The sequence below is a fragment of the Salmo salar genome, unplaced genomic scaffold (assembly GCF_905237065.1).
Source record: "Salmo salar unplaced genomic scaffold, Ssal_v3.1, whole genome shotgun sequence".
Lineage (NCBI taxonomy): Eukaryota > Metazoa > Chordata > Actinopteri > Salmoniformes > Salmonidae > Salmo > Salmo salar.
In genome coordinates, this window is record NW_025550845.1 from 15001 (window position 1) to 37500 (window position 22500).

The 22500-nt window shown below is 46.1% G+C and overlaps 1 pseudogene; it reads right to left on the minus strand.

Moving 5' to 3' along the window:
- The window catches only part of LOC123740060 (cytochrome P450 26B1-like), a 43580-nt pseudogene that overhangs the window by 8765 nt on the left and 12315 nt on the right, over nucleotides 1-22500 (minus strand).

A 22500-nucleotide genomic window follows, 5' to 3' on the forward strand; every position in this document is an offset into this window, starting at 1 on the left:
TAGACAATACAGACAATTAAAACACCTGACAGGAAACACATTTAACATTCAGTTGAGGCTTTCTATTTCCTGTCCAGGCATATGGTCTATCACATTAGATGTTGTTTCTATTTCCTGTCCAGTCATATGGTCTATCACATTAGATGTTGTTTCTATTTCCTGTCCAGTCATACGGTCTATCACATTAGATGTTCTTTCTATTTCCTGTCCAGTCATATGGTCTATCACATTAGATGTTCTTTCTATTTCCTGTCCAGGCATATGGTCTATCACATTAGATGTTGTTTCTATTTCCTGTCCAGTCATATGGTCTATCACATTAGATGTTGTTTCTATTTCCTGTCCAGTCATATGGTCTATCACATTAGATGTTCTTTCTATTTCCTGTCCAGTCATATGGTCTATCACATTAGATGTTCTTTCTATTTCCTGTCCAGTCATATGGTCTATCACATTAGATGTTCTTTCTATTTCCTGTCCAGTCATACGGTCTATCACATTAGATGTTGTTTCTATTTCCTGTCCAGTCATATGGTCTATCACATTAGATGTTGTTTCTATTTCCTGTCCAGTCATATGGTCTATCACATTAGATGTTCTTTCTATTTCCTGTCCAGTCATATGGTCTATCACATTAGATGTTGTTTCTATTTCCTGTCCAGTCATATGGTCTATCACATTAGATGTTCTTTCTATTTCCTGTCCAGTCATACGGTCTATCACATTAGATGTTCTTTCTATTTCCTGTCCAGTCATATGGTCTATCACATTAAATGTTGTTTCTATTTCCTGTCCAGTCATATGGTCTATCACATTAGATGTTCTTTCTATTTCCTGTCCAGTCATACGGTCTATCACATTAGATGTTCTTTCTATTTCCTGTCCAGTCATATGGTCTATCACATTAGATGTTCCGTCTATTTCCTGTCCAGGCATATGGTCTATCACATTAGATGTTCTTTCTATTTCCTGTCCAGGCATATGGTCTATCACATTAGATGTTCTTTCTATTTCCTGTCCAGTCATACGGTCTATCACATTAGATGTTCTTTCTATTTCCTGTCCAGTCATATGGTCTATCACATTAGATGTTCTTTCTATTTCCTGTCCAGTCATATGGTCTATCACATTAGATGTTCTTTGATTGTTTTCTTGAAGGTGGATTTACTTTCTGCCTGAGAAATACGGATTGGTAAAGAGTTCCGTTCAGCTATGGCTCTAATTAAAACTGTAGATTTAAGGCGATTTGAATTGGGTTAGTCTTAGATGCCCTGATTTTACCTGTCAGGTTTGGTGGTTATGGGTGTTGCTCGTACGCACTAACTGGACTGAAAAAAAAGAAATTTAATATAACATTCCTAAAGAAAATCAGAAGACTGGATAGTAATTTGTTTTTAACATGAGGCCATGAAAGATTCTGATGCATTTGGATAATATTCATACAGATAGACCAATGAAGTGCTAATCTGGCAGCCCTGTTCTGACCAATGAAGTGCTAATCTGGCAGCCCTGTTCTGACCAATGAAGATCTAATCTGGCAGCCCTGTTTTGAGCAATGAAGAGCTAATATGGCAGCCCTGTTCTGACCAATGAAGAGCTAATCTGGCAGCCCTGTTCTGACCAATGAAGATCTAATCTGGCAGCCCTGTTCTGACCAATGAAGATCTAATCTGGCAGCCCTGTTCTGACCAATGAAGTGCTAATCTGGCAGCCCTGTTCTGACCAATGAAGTGCTAATCTGGCAGCCCTGTTCTGACCAATGAAGATCTAATCTGGCAGCCCTGTTTTGACCAATGGAGAGCTAATCTGGCAGCCCTGTTCTGACCAATGAAGTGCTAATCTGGCAGCCCTGTTCTGACCAATGAAGAGCTAATCTGGCAGCCCTGTTCTGACCAATGAAGTGCTAATCTGGCAGCCCTGTTCTGACCAATGAAGAGCTAATCTGGCAGCCCTGTTCTGACCAATGAAGTGCTAATCTGGCAGCCCTGTTCTGACCAATGAAGATCTAATCTGGCAGCCCTGTTCTGACCAATGAAGATCTAATCTGGCAGCCCTGTTTTGACCAATGAAGAGCTAATCTGGCAGCCCTGTTCTGACCAATGAAGATCTAATCTGGCAGCCCTGTTTTGACCAATGAAGAGCTAATCTGGCAGCCCTGTTCTGAGCCATTTGGAGTTTTCTTATATTGTTCTTTGCTGCAGATGACAATATAACCAGACAGTACTCTAAGTGTGATAGGACCAGGGATTGACCATATAACTGGACAGTACTCTAAGTGTAACAGGACCAGGGATTGACCATATAACCAGACAGTACTCTAAGTGTGATAGGACCAGGGATTGACCATATAACCAGACAGTACTCTAAGTGTGATTGGACCAGGGATTGACCATATAACTGGACAGTACTCTAAGTGTGATAGGACCAGGGATTGACCATATAACTGGACAGTACTCTAAGTGTGACAGGACCAGGGATTGACCATATAACCAGACAGTACTCTAAGTGTGATTGGACCAGGGATTGACCATATAACTGGACAGTACTCTAAGTGTGATTGGACCAGGGATTGACCATATAACTGGACAGTACTCTAAGTGTGATTGGACCAGGGATTGACCATATAACCAGACAGTACTCTAAGTGTGATAGGACCAGGGATTGACCATATAACTGGACAGTACTCTAAGTGTGACAGGACCAGGGATTGACCATATAACCAGACAGTACTCTAAGTGTGATTGGACCAGGGATTGACCATATAACTGGACAGTACTCTAAGTGTGATTGGACCAGGGATTGACCATATAACTGGACAGTACTCTAAGTGTGATTGGACCAGGGATTGACCATATAACCAGACAGTACGCTAAGTGTGACTGGACCAGGGATTGACCATATAACCAGACAGTACTCTAAGTGTGACTGGACCAGGGATTGACCATATAACTGGACAGTACTCTAAGTGTAACAGGACCAGGGATTGACCATATAACTGGACAGTACTCTAAGTGTGATAGGACCAGGGATTGACCATATAACTGGACAGTACTCTAAGTGTGATAGGACCAGGGATTGACCATATAACCAGACAGTACTCTAAGTGTGATAGGACCAGGGATTGACCATATAACTGGACAGTACTCTAAGTGTGATTGGACCAGGGATTGACCATATAACCGGACAGTACTCTAAGTGTGATTGGACCAGGGATTGACCATATAACTGGACAGTACTCTAAGTGTGATTGGACCAGGGATTGACCATATAACCGGACAGTACTCTAAGTGTGATAGGACCAGGGATTGACCCTATAACTGGACAGTACTCTAAGTGTGATTGGACCAGGGATTGACCATATAACTGGACAGTACTCTAAGTGTGATTGGACCAGGGATTGACCATATAACTGGACAGTACTCTAAGTGTGATAGGACCAGGGATTGACCATATAACTGGACAGTACTCTAAGTGTGATTGGACCAGGGATTGACCATATAACTGGACAGTACTCTAAGTGTGATTGGACCAGGGATTGAATCACCTGATTCAGAGTGCTAGATGTTACCTACTCTGAACATTTTCTTGTAACAGTAATTCCCTTACCCATCTTAATAACAATATTATCTATGTGTTCTGACCGTGATAAAGCTGCTTCCAACATGACACCTTGTAGTTTGTTTTTTTCACTTGCTCTACATGTATTCTATTCATCGACAAATTCAATTGGGGATCATCACAGCAAGCATATATCTTCAACCAAATACAATACATTCAGTTTAAGAAATGTTCAACAGCAATTTTGTTCATATCAACCCACTCAGACACTATTCTTAGTTCACTGCTCAGTACATCTGTTAGCTCGTTACATTCTGATGCCGCGCTATACATTGTAGAGTCGTCATCATACATGACCACTCTTGCTTTGTTCATTACTGAAGTTAAATCATTAGTAAAGATTGAGAAGTGTTCCTAGGCAGCTTCCTTGAGGAACACCGCAGTGTATATATTTACTGTTTGAAAAGCCTTCTCTTGGATAGATGGCTTTCCAGCCAGGATAGAGCTGCAGACTTAAAACCATAACATTTGAGTTGACCTAGCAACAGTTCATGATCAATTACATCAAAAGCAGCACTGAAATCCAGCAACACTGTACCAACTAACTTCCTGTCATCCACACTCTTTAACCAATCATCTGTCATTTTGTGCTAAGGCCGTACTCATAGAATGTCCTTCTTTGTATTGCATGCTGGAAAACCCATTATCAGACCATTACATGAGAAATAATCCTTGATTTTTTTTTACAGGTACAATTTTTTCCAATAATTTACTACGCAGGCAGCAAGCTTATAGGATGACTATTAGGGCCAGTAAATGCTGATTTTTTTTATCCTTAGGTAGAGGAATGACCTTTGACTCTTTCCAGACCTCTGGGCACATAATTACATTCTGGTCAACCATGGAGAAACCCTGTTTAACACAAAATAGCGTTATGTTGGTGATGACAAAATCCACACATTCTCTCTCACTAGAATGAAAAATAAGAGTGAACATTGTGAATGGACTTCCTCTACTTATCCACACACCTCATTTACTGAAGGTAAAGGACATACAATCATGTATTTCAATAATGTGTCAGTTTACCAAAGCTTTATCATTACAGAGGCAGACAAAGTCAACCATGTAGAACAACCACAACGGGTTACATCTAGCACTTATTAAAAATATGAAAGATTGGGGGAGATATTTGGTTAGCAGTAACTCTAAGCAATTTGTCGTCTAGATGATCTGTACCAGGTGATTTGTCATCCGAAAGAAACAACAGCCGCCTTTCTACCTCTTTTTCTTTTTCTACTTTGGTGAAATTCAAACATTCCTTGCATCTCCTTCACGATCTTTTATAAAGGCTATATGACATGGATCCACCAGTTGGAATCATGGCATTCCTCAACTTGTCCACTTTGCCTGTAACATATTAATTAAAGTAGTTTGTGACGTCGTATGGTTTTGTAATAAAAATACGATTCAACAAAAGAGGCGGACATTTTCGAATTCCTACCCATAATAACGTTCAATGTTCTCCACAGTTTCCCCCCCCATCAGCCTTTTCTTCATAAATTTGGTGCTGATATAACCCCTTCTTCTTTCCTTTGTTTAGCTTGGTCACAAAATGTCTTAATTGTCACGCCCCTGACCTGAGAGAGTCGTTTTTCTCTGTTTGGTTAGGTCAGGGTGTGACGTTGGGTGGGCATTCTATGTGTTGTATTTCTATGTTGTTTTTCTGTATTTCTTTGTTTTGGGCCGAGTATGGTTCCTAAACAGAGGCAGCTGTCTATCGTTGTCTCTGATTAGGAATCATACTTAGGCAGCCTGTTCCCCACCTGTGTTTGTGGGTTATTGTTATTTCTGTGTGTGTACGGCACAGTGCGTTACGTTTCTTTCTGCGTACCTGTTTATTGTTTTTGGTTTCTGTTTCCCTCAATAAAGATGTCGAATTACCGGCACGCTGCACCTTGGCTCCTTTATTACAGGGAATTTGAGGATTCAGAGCGTGACATTAATTTACAATAACTTTGCTTCTCAAACAGAGTGACAGATTTATCTGCTGCTTTTTTGGCATCATAACGTTGAATCATTACATTTCTCGGCTCGTCATCAATCCACGGGGCACCGTTTGACCTCACAGCGCATTTTCTTAAAGGGGCGTGCTTATCAGCTTTACTCATAAATCATTTCATAAACATAACATTTAGTGACATTTCAGGATCATCCTTACTACACACTTCTAACCATTTCACATTCTTAATCTCATCCACAAATGAGTCCTGATTGAACCCTCTGGAGGACCTGCGGTAGATTACCTTAGAGCCAGCCTTTGGTATTTTAGTTTTCCTAGTGAGTTCAACCAAGTTATGATAACTACAACCTAGTGCCACTGATACAGCTTTAGAACAATGTTCAGCCATGTTAGTAAAAATAGGAGAGGAGGGGGAGGAGGCGAGGAGATGAGAGGAGAGGAGAGGAGAGGCGAGGAGAGGAGAGGAGAGGAGAGGAGAGGAGAGGAGAGGAGAGGAGAGGAGAGGAGAGGAGAGGAGAGGAGAGGAGAGGGAGAGGAGAGGAGAGGAGAGGAGAGGAGAGGAGAGGAGAGGAGAGGAGAGGAGAGGAGAGGAGAGGAGAGGAGAGGAGAGGAGAGGAGAGGAGAGGAGAGGAGAGGAGAGGAGAGGAGAGGGGGAGGCGGTGAAGGAAGAGAGGAAGCACCATTTTGGGGGGGAAACATAACAAACACAAATTAACCTTTTGACTTTTCAATGACTAGCTTCTGTAGACACACACAGAGTAATGATAGTGACAGGCCTCTGTAGTGAACCCTGTACTGACAGCTACACACCATGATAATGATTACAGACCAATAAACTGACTGGAGTTAATCCTCTCTCTCTTTCAGTAGCGATGATGGACACATCCTCCCTTTAACCTCTTGAGTCACACACACACACACACACACACACACACACACACACACACACACACACACACAGACACAGACACAGACACAGACACACACACACACACACACACACACACAGGATCAGTTTCTAAACACAGAAAATAACAATAATGGTAATGGATGATCTTTTAATTGATTTCAATGTTTTGCCCTGACTATAACTCTATAAATCACAGGAGGTTGGTGACACCTTAGTTGGGGAGGACTTGTAGTAATGGCTGGAGCAGAATCAGTGGAATGGTACCAAGCACATGAAACTACGGTTATCGTGATCCGTTGTTATAAGCCGTCCTCCCTTCAGCAGCCTCCACTGATACAACTACCGCTGCAACTTTCTGTTATAAATGGACAACCTCATCTCTCTCTACCTCTCCATTCCTCCATCCCTCTGGCCAGTCATCCCTCCATCCCTCTGTCCCTCCATCCCTCTGTCCCTCCATCCCTCTGTCCCTCCATCCCTCTGTCCAGTCATCCCTCTGTCCCTCCATCCCTCTGTCCCTCCATCACTCTGTCCCTCCATCCCTCTGTCCCTCCATCACTCTGTCCCTCCATCACTCTGTCCCTCCATCCCTCTGTCCCTCCATCCCTCTGTCCAGTCATCCCTCTGTCCCTCCATCCCTCTGTCCCTCCATCACTCTGTCCAGTCATCCCTCTGTCCCTCCATCCCTCTGTCCCTCCATCACTCTGTCCAGTCATCCCTCTGTCCCTCCATCCCCCTGTCCAGTCATCCCTCTGTCCCTCCATCCCTCTGTCCCTCCATCCCTCTATCCAGTCATCCCTCTGTCCCTCCATCCCTCTGTCCCTCCATCCCTCTGTCCAGTCATCCCTCCATCCCTCTGTCCCTCTATCCCTCCATCCCTCTGTCCAGTCATCCCTCCATCCCTCTGTCCAGTCATCCCTCCATCCAGTCATCCCTCCATCCCTCTGTCCAGTCATCCCTCCATCCCTCTGTCCCTCCATCCCTCTGTCCAGTCATCCCTCCATCCAGTCATCCCTCCATCCCTCTGTCCAGTCATCCCTCTGTCCAGTCATCCCTCTATCCCTCCATTCCTCTGTCCCTCCATCCCTCCATCCAGTCATCCCTCTATCCCTCCATCCAGTCATCCCTCTATCCCTCCATCCCTCCATCCAGTCATCCCTCTACCCCTCCATCCCTCCATCCAGTCATCCCTCCATCCCTCCACCCCTCTGGCCAGTCATCCCTCCATCCCTCCATCCATCTGGCCAGTCATCCCTCCGTCCCTCCATCCCTCTGGCCAGTCATCCGTCTGTCCCTCCATCCCTCTGGCCAGTCATCCCTCTGTCCCTCCATCCCTCTATCCATCCATCCCTCTGGCCAGCCATCCCTCTATCCCTCCATCCCTCTATCTCTCTATCCCTCTGGCCAGCCATCCCTCTATCCCTCCATCCCTCTATCTCTCTATCCCTCTGGCCAGTCATCCCTCCATCCCTCTATTATCCATCCCTCTGTCTAGTCATCCCTTCTTCCTAGAAAGTTGTATTTCAATCCTCAGAGGAATAGAGGGATGAGAGCTCCACAATCCTGCCTCTTTGTAATTCAGTCGAAGGTGAATTGGACAGAGAGTTATTCAACAGAACAGCAAGAGGAAAAATAGCAAAAGAGCTCAAATAGTGTTGCTACTGTCTGCCTGCATATTGTGGGGTATCAGCCAACTCGTGGTAACTCAAGCCAGTTTACACAAACATACCTCCGATCGACCTCCACATGGACAGACAATTTGGTATCACCCGTCAATCAATCCCAGGAGAATGCCCTGTCACTCTGAGACGTACCAAATACCACACAGGGGGAGGGAAGTGGATAAACCGTTTTGCCTTAGAACTACAAAATATGACTGTCTGATATTTGCTGTGTTACACACACACACACACACACACACACACACACACACACACACACACACACACACACACACACACACACACACACACACACACACACACACACACACACACACACACACACACTCTCTAATATTTTCCACATGTCCTGCTCAGTGCTCCTGGTTTTGCAGACATGCAAAGACCCTTTTATCCTTAGTTCTCTCTCTCCTTTTTCGTCCCTCTCTCTCTCTGCCCCTCTCTCTCTCTCTCATTCTATTTGAGTATTTTTAGACATCTCTCTTGACTCTATTTCTCAGCTCTCCTTCTCCTTCTCTTCCACCCCCCCTCCCACCTTTCTCTCTCTCTCTCTGTAACCCTGTTAAACTCACAGTTAATTCAATCAAAGTGCTGTATATATCTGGCTGGCAGTGTAGAGTAGAACAGCACAGAATGGTGAGTGCTGGCAATAAGATGAAGGGAAGGGGAGGACCATCCTCCTCAGTGAATTTCAGAAAAATAAAAATTGTAAAGCATTTAAAAAGTTATCCTTAATAGATATAACTATACTAAATATAATCACATATCACCAAATAATTGACTAAAACACACTTTTTTTTTGCAAAGAATGTCTACAGCAGCCTCAACAACACTCAGCACAATGGTATAGCCGGAGGACAGCTAGCTTCTGTCCTCCTCTGGGTAGATTGACTTCAATACAAAACCTAGGAGGCTCATGGTCCTCACCTGCTTCCATAGACTTACACAGTAATTATGACAACTTCCAGTAGTTGACTCAAAGAGAGGTACAGACATTAGTTGAACACTTACTTAGCTATCAAATTGAGCTAGCAAGTTTAGCCTACTGAAAGACCCTGCTCAAACAGAGGGATGCTATGTTAGCTAGCTGGCTATAACAGAGGGATGCTATGTTAGCTAGCTGGCTGTAACAGAGGGATGCTATGTTAGCTAGCTGGCTATAACAGAGGGATGCTATGTTAGCTAGCTAGCCGTAACAGAGGGATGCTATGTTAGCTAGCTGGCTATAACAGGGAGATGCTATGTTAGCTAGTTGGCTATGACTTTCCAACACAACACTGGAACTCTTCCAAGTCAAGGTAAGCTTTTGGTTTTACTCATTTGTTTTCACCGGGGCCGCCGGTGTAACTGCTAAACTGTTTACTGACTGTACAGTAACGTTACTGCATGATTGTAGCAGGTTTACTAACACATTAGTTATATAAGTTATGTTGACTATGACTTTAGCTAATATGGAGACAATGATGTAGGCTGTGTGCAGCGGTTATAATGTGGTTTGGCTTGGAAAGATTTTTTCACCTGGTCACATACAGCTAATTGTGTTGTGCCTTGAAGTCCACAAGTGAAGGGAAAAGGTGAGAGAAGGAGAGCACATAGATTAGAAAAGGAATAGAACGTGGCTGCTATGAACGTGAAATGTGTTTACTATGTGATCAGGGCTGTATTCAATCCGTCGATTTTGTTTGAAAAACGTTTCTTAAACGGAAGCAAACGGAACAAAACAATATATAAACATACCTGAATTTGTCTAAAAGAAACACTCTTTTGCAACTGTTGGACTAATGATTACACCATAGATCAGCTAGATGCAGGCAAGAGTGTACAAGGTGGTATTGAATGTGTGTCACTACCTGTCCAGGTGTCGCTGTCTGTTCATCTCAAATCTGTCTCTCGAACCTGTGTGCACTTATGTTGTAAACTTTAATTTATAGGCTAGCTTGTAGCGACCTCATGATGGTACGGGGAACATTCTAGTATCATGTAGTAGCCTAAACCTATCAATGTTACATTAAACTGGGTAAAAAGAATATGAAAATCGCCCTCCCCTCATCTTAAACGGCACTGACCGCCACTGAAATGATGTTTCCCTCTGCTAGCAATGAGATAAATGATGTTGCCCTCTGCTAGCAATGAGATAAATGATGTTTCCCTCTGCTAGCAATGAGATAAATGATGTTTCCCTCTGCTAGCACTGAGCTAAATGATGTTGCCCTCTGCTAGCAATGAGATAAATGATGTTGCCCTCTGCTAGCAATGAGATAAATGATGTTTCCCTCTGCTAGCAATGAGATAAATGATGTTTCCCTCTGCTAGCAATGAGATAAATGATGTTGCCCTCTGCTGGCCATGAGATAAATGATGTTGCCCTCTGCTGGCCAGTATAGAATGTGCAGCCAGTCACACACATGACGGTGATGAGGACAACCAAAGCAACCGCGTGTGTGTGTGTGTGTGTGTGTGTGTGTGTGTGTGTGTGTGTGTGTGTGTGTGTGTGTGTGTGTGTGTGTGTGTGTGTGTGTGTGTGTGTGTGTGTGTGTGTGTGTGCCTGCATATCTCTCTTTGGGCAAACCGTGAGAACAGAGTGGCTTCCTACCTCTTATCAGAGAGAGAATAAATGAGAGAAAGTAGTGAGAGAATATCTCTTCAGCCATCTTCTTCTCTACTGATAACTGCCGATATCTCTCTCTCTCATCTCTCTCTCTCTCTCTCTCCTTACCACCTCCTCCCCCTCATCTCTCTCTCCTCTCTCTCTCCTTACCCCTCCTCCCTCTCCCCTCTTCATCTCTCTCTCCTCTCTCTCTCCTTACCCTCTCCCTCTCTCCTCCTCATTTCTCTCTCTCTCCTTACCCGCTCCTTCCTCCCTCCTCCCTCTCTTCCTCTCCTTCCTCTCTCCTCTCTCCACCTCATCTCTCCCTCTCTCCCCCTCCTCCCTCTCTCCCTCTCCTCCCTCTATCCGCTCTCCACCTCATCTGTCTCTCTTCTTACCCCCTCCTCCCTCTCTGCCCCTCCTCCCTCTCTTCCACTCTCCCCCTCCTTCCTCTCTCCCCCTCCTCCCTCTCTCCACCTCATCATTCCCACTCTCCCCCTCCTCCCTCTCTCTGTGTTTGTTCAGTGCCAGGCCCATTAGAGGAAATTACACTTTTACTCTCTCCTCATTATCCTCTTATCCCCCGGGGCGCGGCGCACACACACACACACACACACACACACACACACACACACACACACACACACACACACACACACACACACACACACACACACACACACACACACACACACACACACACACACACACACACACACACACACTGCCCACCCAGCCCCCAGCCCTCAGCCCTCTCCCCAGTCATTGTCCCGTCTAGAGACAGTATCTTTTGGTTCCTCCAGGGATGGGTCTCATGTTTCCTCCGCTGTACCCAGGGAGGGTGAGGGGTCAGTGGGGTGTAATCTGGGCCATACTCCCCTAGCTCTGGAGGTCCTGGAGGCCCCCTGAACACAAGCCCCTATAATGATCTGCGATTAGTCTGACTGCTCTCTGACACACAAAGAGCTTCATTCTATACCTGGACCGTGTGTGTGTGTGTGTGTGTGTGTGTGTGTGTGTGTGTGTGTGTGTGTGTGTGTGTGTGTGTGTGTGTGTGTGTGTGTGTGTGTGTGTGTGTGTGTGTGTGTGTGTGTGCGTGTGTGTGTATTACCTTTCTTCTCTTGCGGTGTATATCTCCTATAGAGTTAGCCAGTGAGTTGGGTCCTAGTAGGGTTGAGGTGCTCTGAGGCCAGTCCACACTGACCAATGTATGCTCTCCCATTAGAACCTTCCGGACATTCTCCGCACCGGTGACCCGGATCAGGGGCGTCCCAACAGGTGGGTCTTAAAGACATTGCCGTACTTCTGCCTCCGTGATGCATGGAACGCCGAACCCTGAAAGGGGGATAGAGGGTGAGAAGGTGTCTGTTAGGAAACATAGATCTTATTATTTTCCATCCCTTCTTCTGAGTACAAGGACTGAGAAACACACACTAACTCAACGACGAAGGACTGAGAAACACACACTAACTCAAAGACCAAGGACTGAGAAACACACACTAACTCAACGACGAAGGACTGAGAAACACACACTAACTCAAAGACCAAGGACTGAGAAACACACACTAACTCAAAGACCAAGGACTGAGAAACACACACTAACTCAACGACCAAGGACTGAGAAACACACACTAACTCAACGACCAAGGACTGAGAAACACACACTAACTCAAAGACCAAGGACTGAGAAACACACACTAACTCAAAGACCAAGGACTGAGAAACACACACTAACTCAAAGACCAAGGACTGAGAAACACACACTAACTCAAAGACCAAGGACTGAGAAACACACACTAACTCAACGACCAAGGACTGAGAAACACACACTAACTCAATGACCAAGGACTGAGAAACACACACTAACTCAACGACCAAGGACTGAGAAACACACACTAACTCAACGACCAAGGACTGAGAAACACACACTAACTCAACGACCAAGGACTGAGAAACACACACTAACTCAACGACCAAGGACTGAGAAACACACACTAACTCAACGACCAAGGACTGAGAAACACACACTAACTCAACGACCAAGGACTGAGAAACACACACTAACTCAACGACCAAGGACTGAGAAACACACACTAACTCAAAGACCAAGGACTGAGAAACACACACTAACAGCATCATCCTGGAAACCATAGACCCACTCCAATTCGCATACTGCCCAACAGATCCACAGATGACGCAATCTCTATTGCACTCCACACTGCTCTTTCCCACCTGGACAAAAGGAACACCGATGTGAGAATGCTGTTCATCGACTACAGCTCAGCGTTCTACACCATAGTGCCCACGAAGCTCATCACTAAGCTAAGGACCCTGGGACTAAACACCTCCCTCTGTAACTGGATCCTGGACTTCCTGACGTGCTGCCCCCAGGTGGTGAGGGTAGGTAGCAACACATCTGCCACGCTGATCCTCAACACTGGGGCCCCTCAAGGGTGCATGCTCAGTCCCCTCCTGTACTCCCTGTTCACCCAGGACTGTGTGGCCAAGCACGACTCCAACACCATCATTCATTTTGCTGACGACACAACAGTGGTAGGCCTGATCCTTGACAACAATGAGACAGCCTATAGGGAGGAGGTCAGAGACCTGGCAGTGTGGTGCCAGGACAACAACCTCTCCCTCAATGTTCGTGGACTACAGGAAAAGGAGGGCCGAACACGCCCCCATTAACATCGACAGGGCTGTAGTGGAGCGGGTCGAGAGTTTCAAATTCCTTGGTGTCCACATCACCAACATATTATTATCATGGTCCAAACACACCAAGACAGTCATGAAGAGGGCACGAGAAAGCCTATTCCCCCTCAGGAAACTAAAAAGATTTGGCACCCCCAAAAAATTGTCAGAGACTTAAGTCTCCCAAGTCGTAGACTGTTCTCTCTGCTACCGCACGGTAAGCGTTACCGGAGTGCCAAGTCTAGGTCCAATAGGCTCCTTAACAGCTTCTACCCCCCAAGCCTTAAGACTGCTGAACAATTAATAAAATGGACACTGGATTATTTACGTTGAACCCCCCCATTTGTTTTTACACTGCTGTTACTCTCTGTTTATTATCTGTGTATAGTCACTTTACAAATTACCTTGACTAACCTGTACCCTTGCACATTGACTCCATAGCGGTACCACCTCTATATAGCCTTGTTATTGTTATTTTATTGTATTACTTTTTATACATTTTTTTATTTAGTTTATTTAGTAAATATTTTCTTATCTCTATTTCTTGAACTGCATCGTAAGGGCTTGTAAGAAAGAATTTCACGGTAAGGGCATGTGACAAATAAAATTTGATTTGACACACACATTCACTAATCCTGACCTAAAGCATCACACACATACCTATCCCTTCCTCTCTTTCTCCCTTCCTTCCCCTACTCCTCCTCCCCTCCTTTCTCTAATCCCTCCATCACTGTGTTTTGCCCCTGAGGCCCATGGCAGAGGATTATGGGAGAGGGGTGTAACAGGGAGCTAAAGAGCTCACTCACACACACACACACACACACACACACACACACACACACACACACTGAAAGACACACTGAAACACATATACACTGCCCCTGCCCTCTTTCACCTCCTAATCTGCCTCTAATAGTTAATAAGAGGGACCTATAGATAAGAAGAGAGAGACAGAGACAGAGACAGAGACAGAGACAGAGACAGAGACAGAGACAGAGACAGAGACAGAGACAGAGAGAGAGAGAGAGAGAGACAGACAGAGACAGAGAGACAGAGAGAGAGAGATAGACAGAGACAGAGATAGACAGATACAGACAGAGACAGAGATAGACAGAGACAGACAGAGACAGAGATAGACAGACAGAGAGACAGAGAGAGAGACAGAGAGAGAGACAGAGAGAGAGAGAGAGAGAGAGACTCAGAGAGAAAGATAGACAGAGAGAGAGAGAGAAAGAGAGATAGACAGACAGAGACAGAGAGACAGAGAGAGAGAGATAGACAGAGACAGACAGAGAGAGACAGAGAGATGGAGAGATATAGAGACAAAGAGATGGAGAGATATAGAGACAGAGAGAGATAGAGAGAGACAGAATGGTGACATATGGACAACCCATTTTAAAACACTCTACAACACCGTTCAAATTGACACAAATGCAGAACAACGCCAAATTCATGAGAAGTTGAATGGATTAGAAAAAGCTATAAAGGACAATCAAAATCCATTGGACTCCCCAATTACTGACCAGGAGCTCTATAAGAAACTTCAGGCCCTCAAATTTAAAAAAGCATGCGGACCTGATGGCATCCGAAATGAGATGCTCAAACTCACTAGTGCAACATTTCAATTGGCTGTATTAAAACTGTTTAATTTGATCCTAAGTCTAGGTTATTTCCCTGACATCTGGAACCAAGGACTCATAACCCCAATCTTTAAGAACGGAGACAAATTTGACCCTAACAATTACAGAGGCATTTGTGTGAACAGTAACCTGGGGAAGGTTTTCTGTAGTATCATCAATGTAAGAGTTCTAAACTTCCTTAATAAGCACAATGTCTTGAGTAAAAGCCAAATTGGATTTATACCAAAACATCGCACGACTGATCATATTTACACCCTACACACCCTGATAGATAAACATGTCCACCAAAATAATACCAAAATATACGCTTGCTTTATCGACTTTATCGACTGTTCTACAAAGTTATTGAAAGTGGTGTAGGGGGTAATACATCTGACATAATTAAATCAATGTATACTGGCAATACATGCATGTCAATGCTGGGTGTAGCTGGTGCATGGAAGTCAGGTGCAGGAAAGCAGAGATGAGTGGACAAAGCACTTTACTGAGGCAATATTTGAACAGAACGCAACAGCATCACAAAACAAATGCCCAAAGAACAAGTGAGGAAGCACAAAGTACAATAACCAAGTACCAAGTACCGGCTGCCAGAAAGCACGGTATAAAACAAAACCCGGCACAAACCAGCCGGAAGCGTGCCGACCTTGACAATATACAATACCCCACACAGACATGGAGGGAACAGAGGGCTAAATACACATGGTAATGATGAGGAGATGAAAACCAGGTGAGAAGGAAAACAAGACAAAACAAATGGAAAACGAAAGGTGGAGAGGCGATGGCTAGAAAACCGGTGACGTCGACCGCCGAACGCCGTCCGAACAAGGAGAGGAACCGACTTCGGTGGAAGTCGTGACAGCACCCCCCCCCCTTGACGTGCGGCTTCAGCAGCGTGCCGACATCGGCCTCGAGGACGACCCGGAGGGCGAGGTGCAGGGCGATTCGGATGGAGATGGTGGAACTCCCGCAGCATTAAAGGGTCCAATACGTCCTCCACCGGGACCCTGCATCTCTCCTCCGGACCGTACCCCTCCCAGTCCACCAGGTACTGAAGGCCCCTCGCCCGACGTCTCGAATCCAGTATGGCGCGAACGGAGTACGCCGGGACCCCCTCGATGTCCAGAAGGGGCGGAGGAACCTCCCGCACCTCAGACTCCTGGAGCGAGCCAGCCACCACCGGCCTGAGGAGAGACACATGGAACGAGGGGTTAATACGGTAATCGGGGGGACGCTGCAACCTGTAACTCACCTCGTTCAGTCTCCTCAGGACTTTAAATGGCCCCACAAACCATGGTCCCAGCTTCCAGCAGGGCAGGCAGAGGGGCGGGTTTCGGGTCGAGAGCCAGACCTGGTCCCCCGGTGCGAACCACAGGAGGAGGAGCAGGAGGAAAGATAAACCCTCACGTCCAAAGTGGGCCACCAGTATTTCCCACTCAGACAGCGCACCGTCCGACCGATGCCTGGATGACCAGAGGAGGGAGACGTGTGGGCCCAATAGATCAGCCGGTCACGGGGAGCAGAAAGAACGTACAGACGCCCAGCGGGACACTGGAGAGGAGCGGGCTCTGCACGTAATGCCCGCTCAATGTCCGCGTCCAGCTCCTACACTACCGGTGCCTCCAGGCAGGAGGCCGGGAGAATGGGAGTGGGATCCATGGGTCACTCTCCATCTCCACCCCTGAGGTGGAAATGCGGTACCCTAGGAAGGAGACGGACTGCTGGAAGAACAGGCATTTCTCAGCTACAAAGGCTTGGAAGACTGATGGAGCATTCATCAACCCGTACAGCAAGACGAGGTACTCATAATGCCCTGAGGTAGTACTGAACGCCATCTTCCACTCGTCTCCCTCCCTCCCGAATACGCACCAGGTTGTAAGCACTCCTGAGATCCAGTTTGGTGAAGAAGCGCGCCCCGTGCATTGACTCAATCACTGTGTCCATGAGAGGTCGCGGGTAACTGTACCTCACCGTGATCTGATTGAGGCCTCGATAGTCAATACACGGGCGCAGACCTCCCTCCTTCTTCTTCACAAAAAAGAAACTCGAGGAGGCGGGTGAAGTGGAGGACCGAATGTACCCCTGATGCAGGGATTCGGAGACATATGTTTCCATAGCCGCCGTCTCCGCCTGTGACAGGGGATACATGTGACTCCTGGGAAGTGCTGTGTCTACCAGGAGATTTATCGCACAATCCCCCCCGTCGTTTGGGTGGTAATTGAGTCACCTTATACTTAGAGAAGGCGAGAGCCAAATCAGCATATTCAGGGGGAATGCGCACGGTGGAGACCTGGTCTGGACCAACGGAAACCCCCTAAACACCTCCCCGAGCACTCCCGCGACCACCCCGTGAGAGCCCTCCATTGCCATGAAACAGTGGGGTCATGACAGGCTAACCAGGGTAGGCCTAGCACCACGGGAAATGCAGGATAGTCAATGAGAAAGAGACTGATTCTCTCCTTGTGACCCCCCTGCATCACCATGCCCAGGGGAGCGGTGACCTCCCTAATCAACCCTGACCCAATGGTCGACTATCTAAGGCGTGAATGGGGAAGGGCACAGCCACTGGAACAATGGGGATCCCTAAACTATGAGTGAATGCTCTGTCTATAAAATTCCCAGCCGCGCCTGAATCGACGAGCGTCTTATGCTGGGAATGCGGGGAAAACTCAGGAAACATGACATGCAAAAACAGGTGTGCAACGCAGGGCTCTGGGTGAGAATGGTGCCGACTCACCTGGGGTGACGCTAGAGCGCCCTGCCTGCTGCCTCGAACCCCAGAGGAACCAACTCGACACCGACCGGCAGTGTGCCCTCTGCGGCCACAGATGGTGCACGCGAAGGCCCCTCCTCCGGCCTCCTTAAGCGCAGCACCTCCCAGCTCCATAGGTATCGGAGCGGTGGTGCTGGGGGATGGAACCAACAGAGCCCGATCTGGACATCTGCGGGTGGCCAGCAGGTTATCCAGCCGGAAGGACAGGTCCACCAGCTGGTCAAATGTGAAGGGGTGTCCCTTCAGGCCAACTCACGACGGACATCCTCACGCAAGCTGCAGCGATAGTGGTCGATCAGGGCCCTGTTGTTCCATCCCGCTCCGGCAGCCAGGGCCCGAAAGTCCAGAGCGAACTCCTGTGCGCTCCTCGTCCCCTGCCGCAGGTGGAAGAGACGTTCACCCGCCGCTCTACCCTCGGGAAGGTGGTCGAAGACTGCCCGGAAACGACAGGTGAACTTCTCGAAGTGGAGGGACTCCTTGTCTCTCCCAGCGGTCCATTGTTTGGACGACACGGTCCATTGCGGCACCGAGATGATCCAGCATCACGGCGTGTTCCTGGACGCGCTCCTCTACCCCTATAACAGGGGCACCTGCTCCTGCTGACTCCAGCGCAGGTGGGGTATTCTGTCAATGCAGGGTGTAGCTGGTGCATGGAAGTCAGGCACAGGAGAGCAGAGATGAGTGGACAAAGCACTTTACTGAGGCAATCATATGGAAAGAATGCAACCGCGTCACAAAAACAAATGGAAAATTAAAAGTGGAGCGGCGATGGCTAGAAGACCGGTGATGTCGACCGTCAAACGCCGCCCGAACAAGGAGAGGGACCGACTTCGGTGGAAGTTGTGACAGTGCAGCATTAAAATTGGCAAGAAAATAACATAATTCTTTAAGCAGGGGCGGGGCCTTCGTCAGGGTTGCAATCTGAGCCCTGCACTCTTCAATATTTACATCAACAAATTGGCCATTATTCTAGAAAAATCCTCAGCCCTTGGTGTTAGTTTCCACAATTCAGAAGTTAAAAGCCTACTCTTCGCAGATGACCTGTGCCTGCTGTCACCCACAGCACATGGCCTACAGCAGAGCCTGGACCTGCTAGAGCAGTACTGCCAGACCTGGGCCCTTGCAGTGAACCACAAAAATACTAAAATAATGATTTTCCAGTGAAGATCCAGATCTCAGGGAATTAGATGAAAGTTCTCAAAGGGTACTAAATATATAGAGTACTGCACAAACTACAATACTTAGGTTTAAAAATAAGCTAAACTGGACACCTTAATGAGGCAGTGAATGAACTGAGAGAGAAAGCATGCAGGGCATTCTACGACATTAAAAAGCAAATTCAAATTGAAATACCTGTTAACATTTGGCTAAAACGAATTGAATATGTCATTGGACCAATTGCACTTTATGGCAGTGAGGTGTGGGGTCCACTTGCAAAACAAGATTTCATCAAATGGGACAAACACCCCATTGAAACCCTGCATGCAGAGTTCTGTAAGATTATCCTACATGTCCAGAGGAAAACTACCAACAATGCATACAGGGCAGAATTAGGCCAATATCCACTAACAATAAAAACAAAAACAAAAAGCTATTAAATATTGTAAACAGCCGAAATACAGTGACCCCCTCTCATATCATTACCAAGCCCTGCAATGCCAAGAGCTGAGCAAAGAAAAGAGTCCCTTCATCCAGCTGGTCCTGGGGCTGAGTTCACAAACCTGTTCTACTAACACACTGAAGCCTCAGGACCAGAACATCCAATCAATCAGAATAAACCAAATTACAACACAGTCAAAACAAAACTACATTGCTTATTGGGAAACACAAGCACAAACAAAATGCAGTTCTATCTGGCCCTAAATCGACAGTTTACCGTGGCTAGCTATTTGACCATGGTTACTGATCAAAACCTTAGAAAAGCCTTGACAAAGTACAGGCTCAGTGAGCACAGCCTTGCCATTGAGAAGGATAGACACAGGAAAACATGGCTCCCTGTAGAGGAAAGGCTGTGCAACCACTGCACAACAGCAGAACTTGAGACAGAGCTGCATTTCCTGACAAAATGTGAAAAATATAAAACAATTAGAGTGTCATTTCCCCAAATTTGAAACCCTTTTTCAAGGTTTCAAAGACCTCTCTGATGAGAGTAGACTACGCGTCCTGTTGGGGGAGGACGCAGAGAGCTGTGGGTTGGCAGCTCCCTACATTGCTGCCTGTCATAAGTTGAGGGACAGTGTCTGACAGACCAATCAACCTGTACATGTCCTCTACTGTATGATTATTGTTATTGTTGAATGTATGGTTATTTTTGACCCTTGGTTGTTGTTGTTACTGTTGTCCCGTTGACAATTTTGATTCTTATTATTTTCATATTGTAAATATCCAAAATAAGCTTTGGAAATATGTACATTGTTACGTCATGCCAATAAAGCAAATTTAATTGATTTGAATTGAATTGACAGAGAGAAGGAGAGATAGAGAGAGACAGAGAGATAGAGAGACAGAGAGAGAGAGATACTGAGAGATAGAGAGAGATAGAGACAGGGAGAGACAGAGAGTGATAGAGAGAGATATAGAGATAGAGAGACAGACAGAGAGAGAGACAGAGAGAGAGAGAGACAGAGAGAGACAGAGAGAGACAGAGAGAGAGAGAGACAGAGAGAGACAGAGAGTATACTTTAACCATTTGTACATTGTTACAACACTGTATATATACATAATATGAATGTAGAAGTAGTAGTTTTAGTAGTAGTAATAGTAGTAGTAGTAGTAACAATAGTATTAGTATTAGTATTAGTGTTAGTATTAGTACTGGTTGTAGTAGTAGTAGTAGTAGTGGTAACAGTAGTAGTAGAATTAGTACTGGTGGTGGTAGTATTAGTAGTGGTAGTAGTAGTAGTACTGTACCAGGCAGTGATGCAACCAGTCAGGTTGCTCTTGATGTTGCAGCTGTAGAACCTTTTGAGGATCTGAGGACCCATGCCATATCTTTTTAGTTTCCTGAGGGGGAATAGACTTTGTCGTGCCCTCTTCACGACTGTCTTGGTGTGTTTGGACAATTCTAGTTTGTGGTGATGTGGACACCAAGGAACTTGAAGCTTTCAACCTGTTCCACTACAGCCCCGTTGATGAGAATGGGGACATGCTCGGTCCTCCTTTTCCTGTAGTCCACAATCATCTCCTTAGCCTTGGTTATGTTGAGGGATAGGTGGGATAGGGCAGTGTGGAGTGCAATAGAGATTACATCATTTGTGGATCTGATTGGGCAAATTGGAGTGGGTCTAGGGTTTCTGGGATAATGGTGTTGATGTGTGTCCTTACCAGCCTTTCAAAACATTTCATGGCTATGGACGTGAGTGCTACGGGTCTGTAGTCATTTAGGCAGGTTGCCTTTGTGTTCTTGGACACAGGGACTATGGTGGTCTGCTTGAAACATGTTGGTATTACAGACTCAATCAGGGACATGTTGTAAATGCCAGTGAAGACACCTGCCAGTTGGTCAGCACATGCCCGGAGCACACGTCCTGGTAATCCGTCTGGCCCCGCAGCCTTGTGAATGTTGACCTGTTTAAAGGTCTTACTTATGTCGGCTACGGAGACCATGATCACACAGTCGTCTGGAACAGCTGACGCTCTCATGCATGCCTCAGTGTTGCTTGCCTCGAAGCGAGCATAGAAGTGATTTAGCTCGTCTGGTAGGCTCGTGTCACTCGGCAGCTTGTGGCTGTGCTTCCCTTTGAAGTCTGTAAGAGTTTGCAAGCCCTGCCACACCCGACAAGCGTCGGCGCCGGTGTAGGACGATTCAGTCATAGCCCTGTATTGACGCTTTGCCTGTTTGATGGTTTGTTGGAGGGCATAGCACAATTCCTTATAAACTTCAGGGTTAGAGTCCCGCATCTTGAAAGCGGCAGCTCTACCCTTTAGCTCAGTGCGGATGTTGCAAATAATCCATAGTTTCTGGTTGGGGTATGTAAATACAGTCAATTTGGGGATGGTCAGTTAGATTCTACAGTCATTTCAGCGGCTTCTATGGTCACTTAAAGATTTGTGCCTCCGTGTGTCGCCCCACATCTCCCACAACTAAAGGGTTAACCTGTTAGGGCTAGGGGGCAGTATTGACATGGCCGGATAAAAAACGCACCCGATTTAATCTGGTTACTACTGCCCAGTAACTAGAATATGCATATAATTATTGGCTTTGGATAGAAAACACCCTAAAGTTTCTAAAACTGTTTGAATGGTGTCTGTGAGTATAACAGAACTCATATGGCAGGCAAATATCTGAGAATATTCTGAACAGGAAGTTGCCTGTCTGACAAGTTGTTGTTCATCTTGGCTCTTTTTATTGAAGACTGAGGATCTTTGCTGTAATGTGACACTTCCTACGGCTCCCATAGGCTCTCAGAGCCCGGGAAAAAGCTGAATGATATCGAGGCAGCCTCTGGCTGAAACACATTATCGCGTTTGGCAAGTGGCCGATCAGAGGACAATGGGCTTAGGCGCATGCCCGAAGTCGACCCGTGCTTTATTTTCTTTCCTCTTTTTACCTAAACGCAGATTCCCGGTCGGAATATTATCGCTTTTTTACGAGAAAAATTGAATAAAAATTTATTTTAAACAGTAGTTGACATGCTTC